The 15,470-nt window shown below is 38.0% G+C and overlaps 1 long non-coding RNA gene across 1 annotated transcript in view; it reads right to left on the bottom strand.

Moving 5' to 3' along the window:
* LOC306641827 overlaps positions 1 to 15,470 on the bottom strand; it is a 59,051-nt gene that overhangs the window by 42,794 nt on the left and 787 nt on the right. The gene's annotated exons all lie outside the window — the stretch shown is intronic.

A 15,470-nucleotide genomic window follows, 5' to 3' on the forward strand; every position in this document is an offset into this window, starting at 1 on the left:
GCAAGCACTCTACCACGGAGCCACAACCCCCGTCCCTGACATTGATCTTATCACAATGATTTAGCTGCTTTGGACCTCGGTATCTTCACTGTAACACGGGGACAATATTTGTAGTAATAGTACTAGGAGTTAGCAATAGTTCTTATATATAGGTATCTTTCAACTACTCATTTGTTTTCTGAACTTAACATAATATGGAACTAAGTCCTCTACTCTGGACAACCGGAAACAGTTCTTTACCAACATACTCAATACCTGCCAGGGTCTCAATCATCATAATAACTAAAGCCATCAGATATTCTTAGTGGATAACTGAGAATTCCAGTCCTGAAGAAACAGTCCCCCAGGAGTAAACATTGTCACACTCACTTTTCAGATGAGAAAATTCAGGTTTACAAGTTTAACTCTTCCCATAATAACTTTTTTTTTAAAAAAGCAATTGAATAGCAGTCCTACTTCAAATCCTGGGCTATACCACTGCACTACCAGTCTGCAAGAACAGCTCCCATGTTTTTATCTGCAGAAAAGATGTGTCACAGCAATCACCGTTCCAAAATCCCCCATTGTGGTTCACAAAGTGTGGGCTGGGAGATTCTGGGGGTCCTGAGGATCTTTGCAGGGAGTCCATGAGGTCAAAACCATTTTCATAATAACACTAAGACATCACTTGCCTTTTTTTTTTTTTTTAATTCTCATTCTTTCATAAGCATACAGTGAGGTTTTCCAGAGGCTACATGACCTGCGATGTTACAAGAACTCAAATGCAAGAGAAGATGTAAGAATCCCACAGTCTTATATTAAGTCACACTTTATAGAAACTTGCAAACAAGTGAAACAATGTCAGTCTTCTAGCTCTTTTATTTCAGTTTTGGAAAGAATTTTTCCATAAAATAGGTACTTATGTTAACATGCAATCGGTTTGTTATTTATAAATAAATTGCCAGTATAAAATGCTCCTCAACTTATGATGGGGTTACATCATAACCCCAGTAAAACCATCATAAGCTGAACATATTATAAGACACAAATGCATTTCATACATGTAGTCTACCAAACATCCTAGCTCCGAGTCTTGTTCATTTACCTTGCATAGTTGACAGGGAGCTGCAGCTCACTGCCACTGCCCGGCATTGAGAAAGTCTATCATACTACTTATCACTAGCCCAGGAAAAGATTAGAATTCAAAATTCGAAGTTCATTTCCAACTGAAGGTGTATTACTTATGCATCACTGTAAAACTGAAAAATTTTAAGTCAAGGATTATCTGTACTTTTTTGGGGGGGTGTTGTTTTTTTTGGTATTTTTGATTTTTGGGATTTGGCTTTTTAGTGCTGGGGATTAAACCTAGAGCCTCATGCATGCTAAGCAGGTGTTCTACTACTGAGCCATTCCCGTAGCCCAGGTACCTATTTTAAATTTTTCTCAATTTCAGCTTTGAATATATTAAATTTATCTTGACATAATGCACATAAGTAAATACTCTTTGGGGGGGCCTCAATACTTTATGATTCTAAAGGGGTCCTAAAAACAAAAGGTATAAGAACAGTGAAGACTATTTATAATACTTATGCCAGTTTCAATATAAGATCATTGCTAAGAAAAAAAAATTATATGAGAAGTGTTTTTCATGAAGCATCCAATTTAGATGGGCAGCTGTCTGGGAACTTGAAATCAAGTGTTTTTTCTAACACTGCATCTACCCAAACTGAAGACATTTTTCCATGATGAAAGGCCATCCAAAAGATTATTTTCAAGTGATGAATGTTTTATAGTTTTTCTTATTATTTGGAAATGATTTGAATTAAGAAGTAAGAAGCTGAATGAGTCCATCAAAATAAGATTTTAGTATACGCTTTTTCTTGAGAAATATGGTATATTCCTTGCTATATCCCTTGCTGTAGCTTTTTCCTTGCTATAATGAAATACCTAAGGCAGGCCACCTTTATAAAGAAAAAAGGCTTAATTAGGTCATAGTTTGGGAGACTGAAAACCCAAACAGGGTCCTGTGAGGACCACTCCTCTGCACAGCACCTCATGACAGATAACAATGGTAGAACCTCAGGTAGACAGAAATCACATTTTTTAATAGAACGGAAAGCCATAGAAATATTCCAGGCTCAGGTTCATGCTTTTATAATAAGTCACTCTCATCAGAATTCACTCTAGGGAGTGAGTAGTCCATTCTGAGGGTGGTACCCTGAGTCCTACAGACTTACCACTTGGCCCCACCTCTTAAAAGTTCTACCAGCTCCCATATTGCCGCACCAAGAACATGAACACATGAATCTTTTGGGGACAAACAATGTCCCTCCAGACCATAGCATTCCCCTTCTGGCTGCCCAGGGTCATGTCCTTCTCACAGTGCAAAATGCATTCACTCCATCTCCACTGGTCCCAACGTCTTAACTCATTGCCTATTGCTTAAGGTCCAAGTCCACAGTCTCTTCTGAGACTCAAGGCAAACTCAACTGTGAATCCCTTTAAAATAAAAATTAATACACAAAGATACAAAGGCAGGACAGGCACAGAACAATATTCCTGTTCCAGAAGGGAGAAATACGGAAGTAAGTATAAAGGAATAACTGGTCCAAAGAAAGATTAAAACCCAGCAGGGCAGACATTAAATCCTAAGGCGCCAAGCCCCATGTCTTGGGCACACTGAGATGAGGGGCGGGTCTCTAAGGCACTGGGTAACACCACCTCTACTGCTTTGCTGGTCACCACTCAACACGGCTGTACTCTGAGGCTTCTCACTGACATCTGCCACTTTTCCAGGCTGCTGACAGCCATAACTCTCTGGGGAAATACTGCAGCTCTGTCCCTCAGCTCCATAAGGTACCACCCTAGTAAGCATTCTGTGCAGGGGCTCCAACTTTGCTGAAAACTTCTGCTTGGCCTCCCAGGCGTTCCTTTTAAATCTTAGTGAAAGCTATCATGACCCCATAACTCTCACACCTGTGGAACCAGCACAATATGCATGTTACAAAGGTTTATTGCCAGCACAGACAGACTGGCCTCTATGAACCACAGATACAGTGGTCACAGAGCACTTCTGCAGAGTCCGAATTCCAAGATGGCACTGGTTAGCAAGACTTTGGAGAGCACCCCAGCCTCAGACTTTAAAATAAATTTATACTTCTAGGCTTTTGAGTAGACTCGAAGATTTCTGCAGTGCCCCTGAGGACTTGATCCCACTGTCCTGACAATTAGCACGGGCTTACTCTATTTGAGCTCATCTGTAGCTCTACCACACTCTCCTGCCCAAACACCCTTTTTTCACTCCTTCCTTGGCCAGCCATCAAATTATCTGAAGGTCCCCACTCTTTCCTTTTGCTCCAAAGCTCACTATGAATCTAACCCAAATCAGTCAATAATACCCTTGCTGCAATCAGAATGCTTTGTTTTGAAATCCTGAACGACAGATAATTCGTTCATCATTAAGCCATTCACAGAGTCTTAGGGCATGGACGCAATGCATTCAAGTGCTTTGCCACTGTATAACAAGGAGGGCCTTTAGTCCAACTTCCAGTAGAATTCTTATACCCCACTGAGATCTCATCAGCCTGGCCTGGACCCGTCACATCCGCATCAGCATTCCCATCTTGACTTAGCCAGTCTCTGAGATGGTCCAGCTCTTCCCTAGTCTCCCTATCTTCTGAACCCTCACCAGAATCACCTGTCATGCTCTGCGTACAGTACTCCAACCTTTTTCTAGCCTGTTCCTTCAAACTCTTTCAACCTCTGCCTGCAAACCAAATTCAGACATGTCTGCATCTTCAGATATAATCATATAATCACAGTAACAGCCCCACACCTGAGTACCAATTTTCTGATTAGTCCACATTTTTGTATGCCTGTTTGCCATAAGGAAACACTTGAGGTATACCAATCTCATAAAGAAGTTTACTTAGCTCACAGAATTTGAGGCCAAAAGTCCAAATAACAAGAAACGGGCTCTTTGCAAGGGCCCTCCCTCCCTTGGCTGTCACCTCATAGCAGACAGCAATAGTAGATGCGAGTGTGCATGGAAGGATAGTTTACATCACCAAACAGGAAGCCAGAGAGAGACTCAGGGCTCGGGCTCAGGGTTTTAAAAACAAGTCGCTCTCATGAGAACTCATTCCCGGGGACCATCGCTCCATTCTGCAGGTAGCATCCCCAGTGACCTACAGACTTCCCAGCAGGACCCACCGCTTTAAGGTTAAATCAACTCCCAAGTCAGCATGGAGAGGATATGAACACTTGAACCTCTGGGGGACAGGCAACATCAAGCCATGGCAAATGCTGTATTTTAAAACATTGCCAAAGAATTCCTTCAACATAGTATGTTGAAAGAGGATAAAGAACTTAGCTTACCACAAACTGTGATAAGCATTTAACCTTTAAAAAGTATACGTATGCCTGTGCTGAATAAAAATGTAATTATAATAAAAGTTATATATAACTTATATGTAAAATTCAAATAAACAAGTTAATTTTGACAGAGAAGAAGATAGGAGGTCCATTGCTTCTTTGATCAGTATGTGGCAACGGTTACAATCCTTCAGAGAAACAGAACCAATAAGAGATAAGACTAGACGGACAGATTGAGATTTATTACAAAGTATTAGCTCATGTGATATGAAAGCTGAGAAGTCCCATAGCCTGCCATCTGCAGATGGCAGACCCAGGAAGCTGGTGAGGTAGTTCAAAGCCTAAGATCTGAAAGATTGATGACATAGATCCAAGACCAAGCCTGAAGGCCTGAGAACCAGAAACATCAACGGCAGAAAACTGATGTTCCAGTTCAAGCAGTCTGGCCCAGGGGAACATAAATGCAAACTTCTTCCCCCTTTTTGTTCTATTCAGGTCCTTAAAGGATTGGATGATGCCCATCCACTTGGAGGAAGGCCATCTGCTCTACTTAGTTCATTGAATTAAATACTAATCTCTTCCAAAAGCACCCCACAGACACACCCAACAATAATATTTAATCAAAACTCTGGGCTTCTGAGGGCTGGGAGTATAGCTCGATTGGTAGAATACCTGCCTCACATGCACAAGGTTGTGGGTTCAATCCCCAGCATCATTTTAAAAATATATACATATGGGCTTCTCATTGTCCAGTCAAGTTGGCACAGAAAATTAACCATGAAACCCATCTTCACAGAAAGCAAAGAAGGTCTTTAAGAACAAACCTTTTACATTTTAAACTGCAGATGGTCCCCAACTTTTGGTTGGTTCAACTTATGAGTTTTTAGCTTTATGGTGGTGCAAAAGTGTACTTATAGACCATTTGGTTTTTCAGTTTCAATACGATAGGCAAAAAACTATGAATAACCAACACTATTATAAAATGAGCTTTTTGTTAGATGATTTTGCCCAACTACAGACTAAGATAAATGTTCTTAGCATGTTTAAGGTGGATGAGACTAAACTACAAGTACAGTAGATTGAGCGTGTTAAATACATTTTGAATTAACAGTATTTTCAATTTACAATGAGTTTATTAGGTTATAATCCCATCATAAATTGAAGGATATGTATCTGTCTTTATATTTTTTGGTTTGTAATCTTTTCTCCCTTATTTCCCATGTGCGTAAAATGGTAGAGCAGAAAAAGAATTCTTGTGTTAAATGGTTGTAAAGTATCATTACTGCAGCCTTCAAGAGTAATGATAACAATGAAAGAGTAATGATAACAATGAAATATCCAACAAGTTGTGAATGTACTAACAAAACCACACCAATTGCTTAAACTCTAGTACATCCACATCTATGTCATTCTAGAAAGGTGGGAAGAAGAGCAAAAGTACTCACCACCTTAATAAAACAGCCTCAAAATAATTTACACTAGGCACTTTGACTCCAAGTTTTCTTAGATGTGCTGTTTGGCATAAATTCATTCAAATAAGTATAAAAGAATAAACTATGTGAAGGTAACAAGTAAAAGAATGAAAAAGAAGCAAGTTACAAACCAAAGGTTGTGCACCACCTCCCAGTCACAGAGAAGATACAATTAAATGCTGTCAAGTCTTCCACAGACATAAAGGCATTTTTTTTTTTCTAAAGTATGGTGGTGCAGAGGAAGAGATGTGACTTTAATATTAAATGTTATTGGAGTTTGCAAGCATTAACTCAAGACTATTCTCTGATTTATATGAAGGTCAACCTCTGAAAAATTTGAGCCTCAGGTGGGATATTTAATTTCTTAGATAACCTCTAGTGGTCATCCAAGACGAACGTTGGCATGTGAAATAAGAGCTGTTTGTATTACCAAGAATAAAATGCTCGAATAACAGAAGGGATCCTCGAAATGTCTTTTAAAGGTAACAGAAATTGTTATTTAATAAAATAAATGTAGAGGATATCAAAACACATTCAAAAGCACACCCATTATAATCCTAAAATTCTATTTTTAGGAAAGCATCCTAAAGAAAGAATTTGACAAAGGCTCAAAAATATTGTAAGTAGGAAAATTAATTTTACCATTGCTTAGCAACAGAGTGTAATGACCAACAATGCCAACTGATTAAACAAACTGTGTTCATCCATTTAGTGAAATACTAATGCAGCCACCAAGAATAATGATTACATATTTATTGAAATGAAATGTGTTAGCAAAATATTGTTGAATCACAAAGCAAGTTAAAATTAAGGTAAAAAAAACATGAGTTTCATTCACCTTTGTTAAAAAATGTGCATATGTGTGTGTGTTTACCTGGAAGGTATATACTAAAACATCAAAGGTTTAAAGGAAAATCTTTGAATGATAGAATTATAATTATGGTGAGATGAAAAATTAGTTTTGTTGTATAATCAACAAATATTATTTTGTGATGTTTTTCATAAAAGTATATATATAGAATATTGATCCATGAGATGATAACCAATTTCTCACAAAACTTATCAAATAAGTATTTTTTTCTTATTCACTTGGTCATATCTCTGACAGACTGCAACTATCTCACTATAATCTTTCCAATACACTAATAGGCTTTTTTTTTTTTTCTCCCTTAAAAGGTTGAAAGGCAATACAATTTCCTGTGCATACTTTTTTCCTAGAGCTTTATTTTTAACTGCACTTTAACTTACTCAAACAGGAAAGTATGTCATACATTTATCTTCTTGAAAGAATAAAGGATTTTTACTTAAGAATTTTTATATCCCAAATATTTAATCTTCCCAACCCCAAATGTTTGAGGTGGAGAAAAGGATATAAAATACAGAGTAGTTTATACAGAGTATCTTAATTTCTTAGATCACTTTGACTACCAGATGTCCTCTTAGAAAAGGAAAAGAACATTGTCTACATCATAAAAGTTACATTATAACTAAAGACGTAACATAGCACAGTCATTTTCTAAACTGCTCAGACTGAACACATACATAACATGGAGACATGCATACCTTTTATTTGCCCTCAGGTTTGTATTGCCTTTTATGTTCTTTTTTTATTGTTTCCATTACAAACTACCACAAACTTAGTGGCTTAAAGTACCATATTTTATCAGCCTCCAGTTTTGTAGGTTAGAAGGTCTCACAGGGTTAAAATCAAAACACTTTTCCTTTCTGTCAGCTCTGGTCCGATCCATTTCCTTGCCTTGTCTATATTCCAGAGACCTCCTGCATTCCTTTGTTTGTAGACCTCTTCCTTTATCTTCAAAATTGGCAAAGGAAAGTTGAGCCCTTCTCATATCTCATTACTCTGACTGCTTCCATTGTCTGACTGGCTCTGACTTGTCTTCTGCCTACCTTTTCTATTTTGAAGGATCCTTGTGGTCCAAATGGGTCCCTCCAGTAACCCAGGTCACCCCTATCTTAAGGTTAAGGTTGACTGATGCCTTGAGTCTACCTGCAAGCTAATAATTTCCTTTGCTATCAGACCAAACATATTCACGTATTTTAGGGATTAAGACAGGAACAACTTTGGTATCATTATTCTGCCTGCCACACTTGAAAAATATATTAAAGTATTTAACATAATAAAAGAAATTAAGGATATATTATTTGTAGAATGGTATTCTATATAACAGAAGAATCACATATTCCAAAATATGGAATTTGTAGAATAATAGTTCTTCTCCAAAGGTGACCCTCCAAGGAAGCATTTCCCAACAGCTTTATGTAGTTCCCTTGCCTTGGTTCTAGGTTGACCTTTCACCAATATAATATAGCAGAAAGGCACTACATGACTTCTAGCTGGGTCATAAGAAGGTTTTAAGCTTCCAGCTGGGTCTACTGGAACATTCATAATGGGGGAAGCCAGCTACCATGTACTCAGTGCAGTTACCTTAAGAGTCCCATATGAGCAAGTCCAAGCTAAGCACATTGAGAAGTTAGAATGGAGAAACGGGCAGGGCAGAAAGGGACATGGGGATGCCTGGCATCCAGGCCACAGCTTTCCAGTCACCTCAGGTAAGGTGCTAGACAGGTACATGAATAAGTCACCTTGGACACCCATCCCAATCAAGCTTTCACGTGACTCCAGCACCAACCCTCATCTGACTACAACTACAACCCACACAACTATAGAGCACTAAGACTGGGGTCATTTGTTACGTAACAGTAACTGACAGGCTGAGGGGTAGAGTGCTTGCCTCGCATGCATGAGGCCCTGGATTCAATCCCCAGCACAACGATGAACAACCAAAAACAGTAACTGATAGCCAAAAGTAATGATTTCATGTAAAACTGGTTATCAGAAAAGGTTTCTCCATCTATGGAAATCAAAATTTTAGTTAATTAGGATCTGATTCAAAAGAATTAAGTCCTTTCTCAAAATTTCAAACATAATATATTTGTAACTTTGCTTTTCTATTTAGAAATTAGGTTGTTATACCACCACATCTCTGGAAGATCTGTGATATACCGAATTGTGACTCTGTGGTTGGAAATTTTCAACAAATTATCATGATCAATTCTAAGAAAACTGTAGAACCGCCATACTCTTCATGGATCTAGAGTCAACAAACAGAATGATCATCTTTTTAAGTTGAGCCTATTTATTTATTATCAAAATAAAGAACTATTGAGGGCTGGAGGGGTAGCTCATTGGTTGAGCACTTGCCTAGCAGGCATGAGGCTTGGGTTTGATCCCAGCACCACAAAAATGAATATCTATATGAAGCACTATCTTGTAATTTTGGCTACAATGTTAAAAGGGGACACAGTTCCTGACCTCAGATGTTATCATCTGGGGGTCAAGAGAGGTGTGCGACAAGTAAATCAATTTTATAGAACAATGTGAAAGGTGTTAGCATAGGAAGGAACACTTAGGGTGTATGAGCATAGAAGACAGGCAGCTAATCTGAGCAAGGCACTCAAAGTCACCTTCCTGGGGACAATACCTGGGATGAAACTTGAATGAGAAATAAACATGAGTTGGAAATTTTCAAGCGAAAGGAAAAGTGAGAGTAAATGCAGTGCAGAACAACTACTTGTAATTTTAGAATAGGGAACTGAGCCTAAACTTAAATACATAAAGGTAATTGTCTATTGACTTCTTCCACCACTGTCACTTAGAGCAAGGGCCACCTTTCATGTAACATTGGAAAGCACCATTTCTTGAAGGTGCCTGAAAGCAGCTCCCACTAGAAACCTCTGTGGGACTGCACGTGCCTGAATACTGAGTAACTTGCTGCTCCTGGCTGATTACAAGTAATCCGAGCAAATAGCAGATAATCAAGATCAATTTGTCTCTAAAAAGACCAGCACGCTCCCAGAAAGTAAGTAAATTTGACTCATGGTTTAATAGTCTGTGTTTGTCCAATTGCCCGTAGCAATAATGTTAGGAATGTTTATAACATTCATCTGTAGATCTACACACCAGTTACCGTTAGGGTCAATTCCCACCTTTATGAATAGACTTTTTTGTTTTTATCTGTTGTACCTTGACCAACATCATATTGATCCAGGAGATCCTGATATTTAAAACCAACCAACCCTTGATTCCTTTATTTAAAGAACCCGAATTAATACCGAACATTAAAATTAAATGAAATTTTCTGGAAACTCCAATTTTCTTCTCCCTAAACCTCTTTATCAGAAGAGCCAATAAACCAAACCCCAAGATAACCTGGGGTCACCTTCTGCTTCTAGTTGAAATGCTTAATTAGAGTACCCTAAATATAGAAGCAGAAGAAAGGAATCTGCCATCCAAAATCTGCCCCTAAGCCAAGAGTTAAATTATTTAGAATCAGCAATATTCATCAGAAGATGAAAACCACAATACTTTAATAGGACAACTTTGAACCAGAGCTACAAAATTTGCACAGAAGTATTAAGTTATACCTGGAATAAAATGAAACCAGAGAAACCTCTTAATTTCATTTGGTTGCTCTAGCAAAAGTAAAGTAGTTCAATCAGCTTCAGCCTGAGTTTCCTTACCCTTGCTCACATGCACAAACTAACCCAAAGTTGTAAGCAGAAAATATAGCAAATTCTTATTAGTATACCTGACAAAAATCTCTTTAATCACATTCTCTAGAATTTGACCTGCTGACAAAACACTTTTTGAGTTACTACTACTACACACACACACACAGGGGAAGGAGTGGAAATTGATAGTATGCAAATTCAAAGAAAATTCTCTTTGACAATTTCCATCTGGCACATGGCATGTGACAGTGCCAATCCCCAATGTCTAGTGTGATGTAACACATGGTGACTGGTGTGATCCAGGCAGATCCCCTCAAAGGAGCACTTTGCCGAGAATACCCCATGGGCAATGATTTTTTTCATGAGTAATGAATGAATTATAAATACACACTATATTTCATGTTCCTTGACATGACATAGCCAGGAGTTGTGAGAGGCAAAGCATTTTTGTCAAGTTATTTTATTTTTGTCATTTGGTTAGTGAGCAATTAAGTATAAAGAAATATTCTGTCATAGTCCTATCTCTGTTAGTAAAATAAAAAGAAACAACCTGAGTGTGGGGTTGGTGGGATTGGGGGATAGTTACTAGAAAAACAGTTTATATTCAAAACACTTCATAATTCCTTTCAACTCTTCAGAGAGGTTTATATAGTGTCTCAGATGATTAGACTTAAATTAGTCAAATTGAATGTCTCCACAAACCAAATTCATGAAGTAATTATTCAGTTCTTCAATTTGTTCACTGTATTAGCTACCTATTGCCGTGTAACGAATTATCACAAAACGTTAATGGCTTAAAACACCATTTATTATCTCAGAGTTTCTCTGGGTTGTGTATCTAGACATGGAACTGGACCCTCTAGCTCTTCAAGGCTTCAGTCATCTCAAGATCCAAGTAGGAAAGATTCATTTCCAAACTCACTTATGTGGTAGTTGGCAGGATTCAGATCCCGTCATGCTACTGGACTCAGGCCTATTTTTCAGGCTGGAAGTCAGCTCAGTTTCTTGCCACAGGACCCTTTCTACAAAGTTCCTCACGGTGGCAACAAGCAAAACAGCAAGAGAGAATGCAAAGAATGCTAGTAACTCAAAGGCAGGAGGGACTTCCCGTCACTTTTGCTGTTTTCTGATCATCAGAAGCAGTTCACTGGGTCCAGCCCGCATCCATGGAGAGTGTTACACAAGAGCATGAGTACCAGGCGGTGGGGATCATGGAGAGCCACATCAGAAGCCACCCACAACCTACACTCACTCCTGTAAGTAACGTGTTAAATCATGACCCCTTGCCAGAAAGAGTCACATCAAAAAGAAAATGTTTTGTTTTACAGTAAAACCCCTAACATAACCAGCAAAGAGTCTAATGCTGAAGAACAAATACAGGTGATAATACAAAACAGGCACCACTTTCCTAGGAACATGATGTTCAGTTCTTCTGCCTCAATCATTCATGTCATGTTTCCTTCTCTCCTGGCAAGATGAAGTCAAAATTAACATGCATTGCTGAGGGAATCGTTGACCTTTCAGCCCCCAGTGATCATCAACTGCATGCTGACTACTAAAATGAACAGTTCCCAAGTCAAAAGCTCAGATTGAAAATCAACTACCTGTCCTTACAACTAATAGAGCAGAACTTACTTCTACTTATTTAATACAATATACAGTTAAATAATACACAGATATGACACTAACATGCCCACATAATAATAAATAATTTGTAGTTCATCCTTCCTGTGAGTCAAGCACTACTCTATAGCACTTAACTACTTAGTATATGTATTTCATGCATACTTACTAATGTATGGGCATCTACATGTAAACTCAAGAATCTCTTGCTAATTGATAGCTATTAATATTACTGATGTATTCGAAGTGCCTACTTTCAACTAGATGAAAATTCCTTAACTTTTTCAAACCTTTCAATTTCTGCCATTCTTCTTTGAATGACACTGAGAACCACTAAGTAATAAAAGATGTCAAGAAAATGACAGAAACAGTGTAAGTGACTCTGCCTACTTTTTACTTAATGATATTGGTTTACACGTGTTTCAAATTTCCTCATTTGAAATGAATAAAATAATATGTTTGGAAAGTTGGTTATTTTTTTTTTTCTGCTCAAGGAAATTACCTTGACGTTCACAAAATTTCTTTTTTAACCCTGAGGTTGTTTTGCCCTCCTATCAATACACAAGCACATTCTTGTGGAATGAGTGAATATTTTTCATTTGCTTATTCTGATGGAAAATTTATATCAATAGTTGTGTTTGTTAGTTTTTTGTCTTCTGACCAAAATACCTGACACAAACAACTCAAATCAAGAAAAGTTTATTTTGGCTCACAGTTGCAGAGAACTCTGTCCGTGATCAGTCAGCCTCAGCCCAAGATGAGGCAGAACATCATGGCAGAAGGGTATTGGGGAGGAGCCCCGCTTAGCTCATCACCACCAGTCATCAGACAGAGGCGAAGGGGATGCCGGGAAGATGAAGCCTTCCAGAGCACACACCTCCTGCTTACAGTTACCTCCCAGTCAGTCCATTCAGACTCAGACAGCCTGACCAGTTTACAGTTCTCAAGATCTAATCTTTTTACATCTGAATATTTCTGCATTAATACAGGAGCTTTGGGGCGGAACACCTCATACCCAAACCACAACAATACTTTGCAAATTTATTTTGGTAATATGTAATTGTACATATAATATCTCATTGGATCTTTATAAATTTATTATTAAATTTAAAAACATTTTTGGATCAAAGACCTAACCATTAGACCAGAAACTCTGCACCTGCTAGAAGAAAATGTAGGGTCAATACTCCCACGTATGGGCTAGGAACTGACTTCCTTAACAAGACTCCTACAGCACAAGAAGTAAAATCAAGTATCAATAAGTGGGATGGCATCAAATTTAAAAGCTGCTTCACAGCAAAGGAAATGATGAAGAATGTTAATAGAGAGCCTACAGAGAAAATCTTTGCCACCTGCTCCTCAGATAGGGCATAAATATCCAGGAAACACAAAGAACTCAAAAAACATAACACCACCAAAAAACAAATAATCCAATCAATAAGTGGGCAAAGGAACTAAACAGACTCTTCTCAGAAGAAGTATGAATAATCAACAAACACATAAAAAAATATTCAACATTTCTAGTAATTAGAGAAATGCAAATTAAACTACACTGAGATTTCATCTCACTCCAGAGTGGCAATTATCAAGAATATAGGAACAATAAATTTTGGCAAGGATGTAGGGAAAAGGTTAGCCTCATACGTTGTTGGTGGGACTATAAACTGGTGTGACCATTCTGGAAAGCATTATGGAGATTCCCCAAAAATTTACTTGCATTCTTGATAAGAACCACCATTTGACCCAGCTACCCCACTCCTCAGTATATAGCCAAAGAATTTAAAACCAGCATATTACAGTGACACAGTCACATCAATGTGTATGGCAGCCAATTCGCAATAGCTAAGCTATGGAGCCAACCTAGGTGCCTTTAACAGATAAATGAATAAAGAAAATGTAGTACATATATGCAATGGAGTATTACTCAGCCATAAAGAAGAATGACTTTTTTGCCAGTAAATGAATGGAACTGGAAACTATCATGTAAAGTGAAATAAGCCAGTCCCCAAAAGTCAAAGGTCAAATGCTTTCTCTGATGTGCAGAAGCTAATCCCAAATAAGGAGGGGAATTTAAAAAAAAAGAATAGAAGAAAGATCAGTAAACAAAAGGGAATGAAGGGAAGGGATAAAGGATGGGATGGGGAAAGAGAGTGGAATGAACTGACCTAACTTTCCTAGGTACGAATGTAAATACACCACAGTGAATCTCACCAACACATACATCCACAAGACACTAATTTAAAAAAATACATACATGTAAGTAAATAGCAAAAAGACCAGTAGAATGAGGGAAGGGAACAGGGGGTGACTGGAAGGGAGGAGAAAGGAAATACTGGGAACTGAAGTAGCAAATTATCCTGCTTTTATAATTATGTCAGAGTGAATTCTACTGTCATGTATAATTAAAAGAATCAATAAAAATTTAGTTTAAAAAAGTCCATTTTTAAAAACACATACCTATTTATATACTTTAAGTTCTTCCTCCATTGATGGCTGCAAAATAGCAATACACTAAATATTCTACTTCAAAGTGTGTGTTTTTTATAGCACAGTATATATTCCTTATTAGTCTTTTCAGATTGGCAATGAAAAAGTTTGAAAATGACCACTTTAATCTGAAGCATTTTTTTCCTGTGTTCATATAGGGTCTTCCTTCTTCCAGCTGGAGATATAAATTGTTTTAAGGATCATAAAAATATTCCATTTGTCCAACCACACATCTAACTAACTTTACTCTGATTTTTAATGATTATTTCCAATTTTTCCATATGTATTTCTTTTTTATTTTCCTCACTTGCATTTTCTAATTGATTTACTTTCTGTAATTGATTGGCTCTTCAAAGAATATATCAAGAATTTTCATCAGTTCATACCTCACCTTGAATTTTTTTTATTTATTGTCAATTCACATTTTTTTAGGCAGTAAGCAGAAATTCCCCTATGTTCCTTATGGATGCGAAAATCTCCCCACCAACTTTGCCCCTGCAACAATTCTGTTGGGGTCAAATGAGACCTCCATTTCTATATAAGTTCTCATGTGATGAATGCTGTCAGGGGTCCCCATCACCCCAGGTTTCAGTCATTTGCTAGGAAGGACCACAGGACTCAGCACACAGTTGCACTCATAGTTAAGATTTATTGCAACAAAAGGATACAAAGCCAAATCAGCAAAGGAAAGCTATGCACAAGGATAGGTCCAGAAAAACACCAGGTACAAACCTCCAAGGGTCCTCCCTGAGTCCTCCTCACACAGGACTTGCTTGATTCCTCCTGTGACAGTGTGAAGTGCACTCCACCAGGGAAGCTCATGGACACAGGTTTCCCTGGGGCTCGTCATGTAGGTACCTGCTGCCTAGCACTTGCAAAGCTTCCAGGTTCCCCAATGGAAAACAGGTGTTCCATATGAGTCACATCATTTGTACAGTCTGAACCATACAATGAGCCCACTCACCTGCAGGGTGGAGGAACCTTCCCAAAATCCAAGTTCCC

Source organism: Sciurus vulgaris, assembly GCF_902686455.1.
Source record: "Sciurus vulgaris genome assembly, chromosome: 12".
Classification (NCBI taxonomy): Eukaryota; Metazoa; Chordata; class Mammalia; order Rodentia; family Sciuridae; genus Sciurus; species Sciurus vulgaris.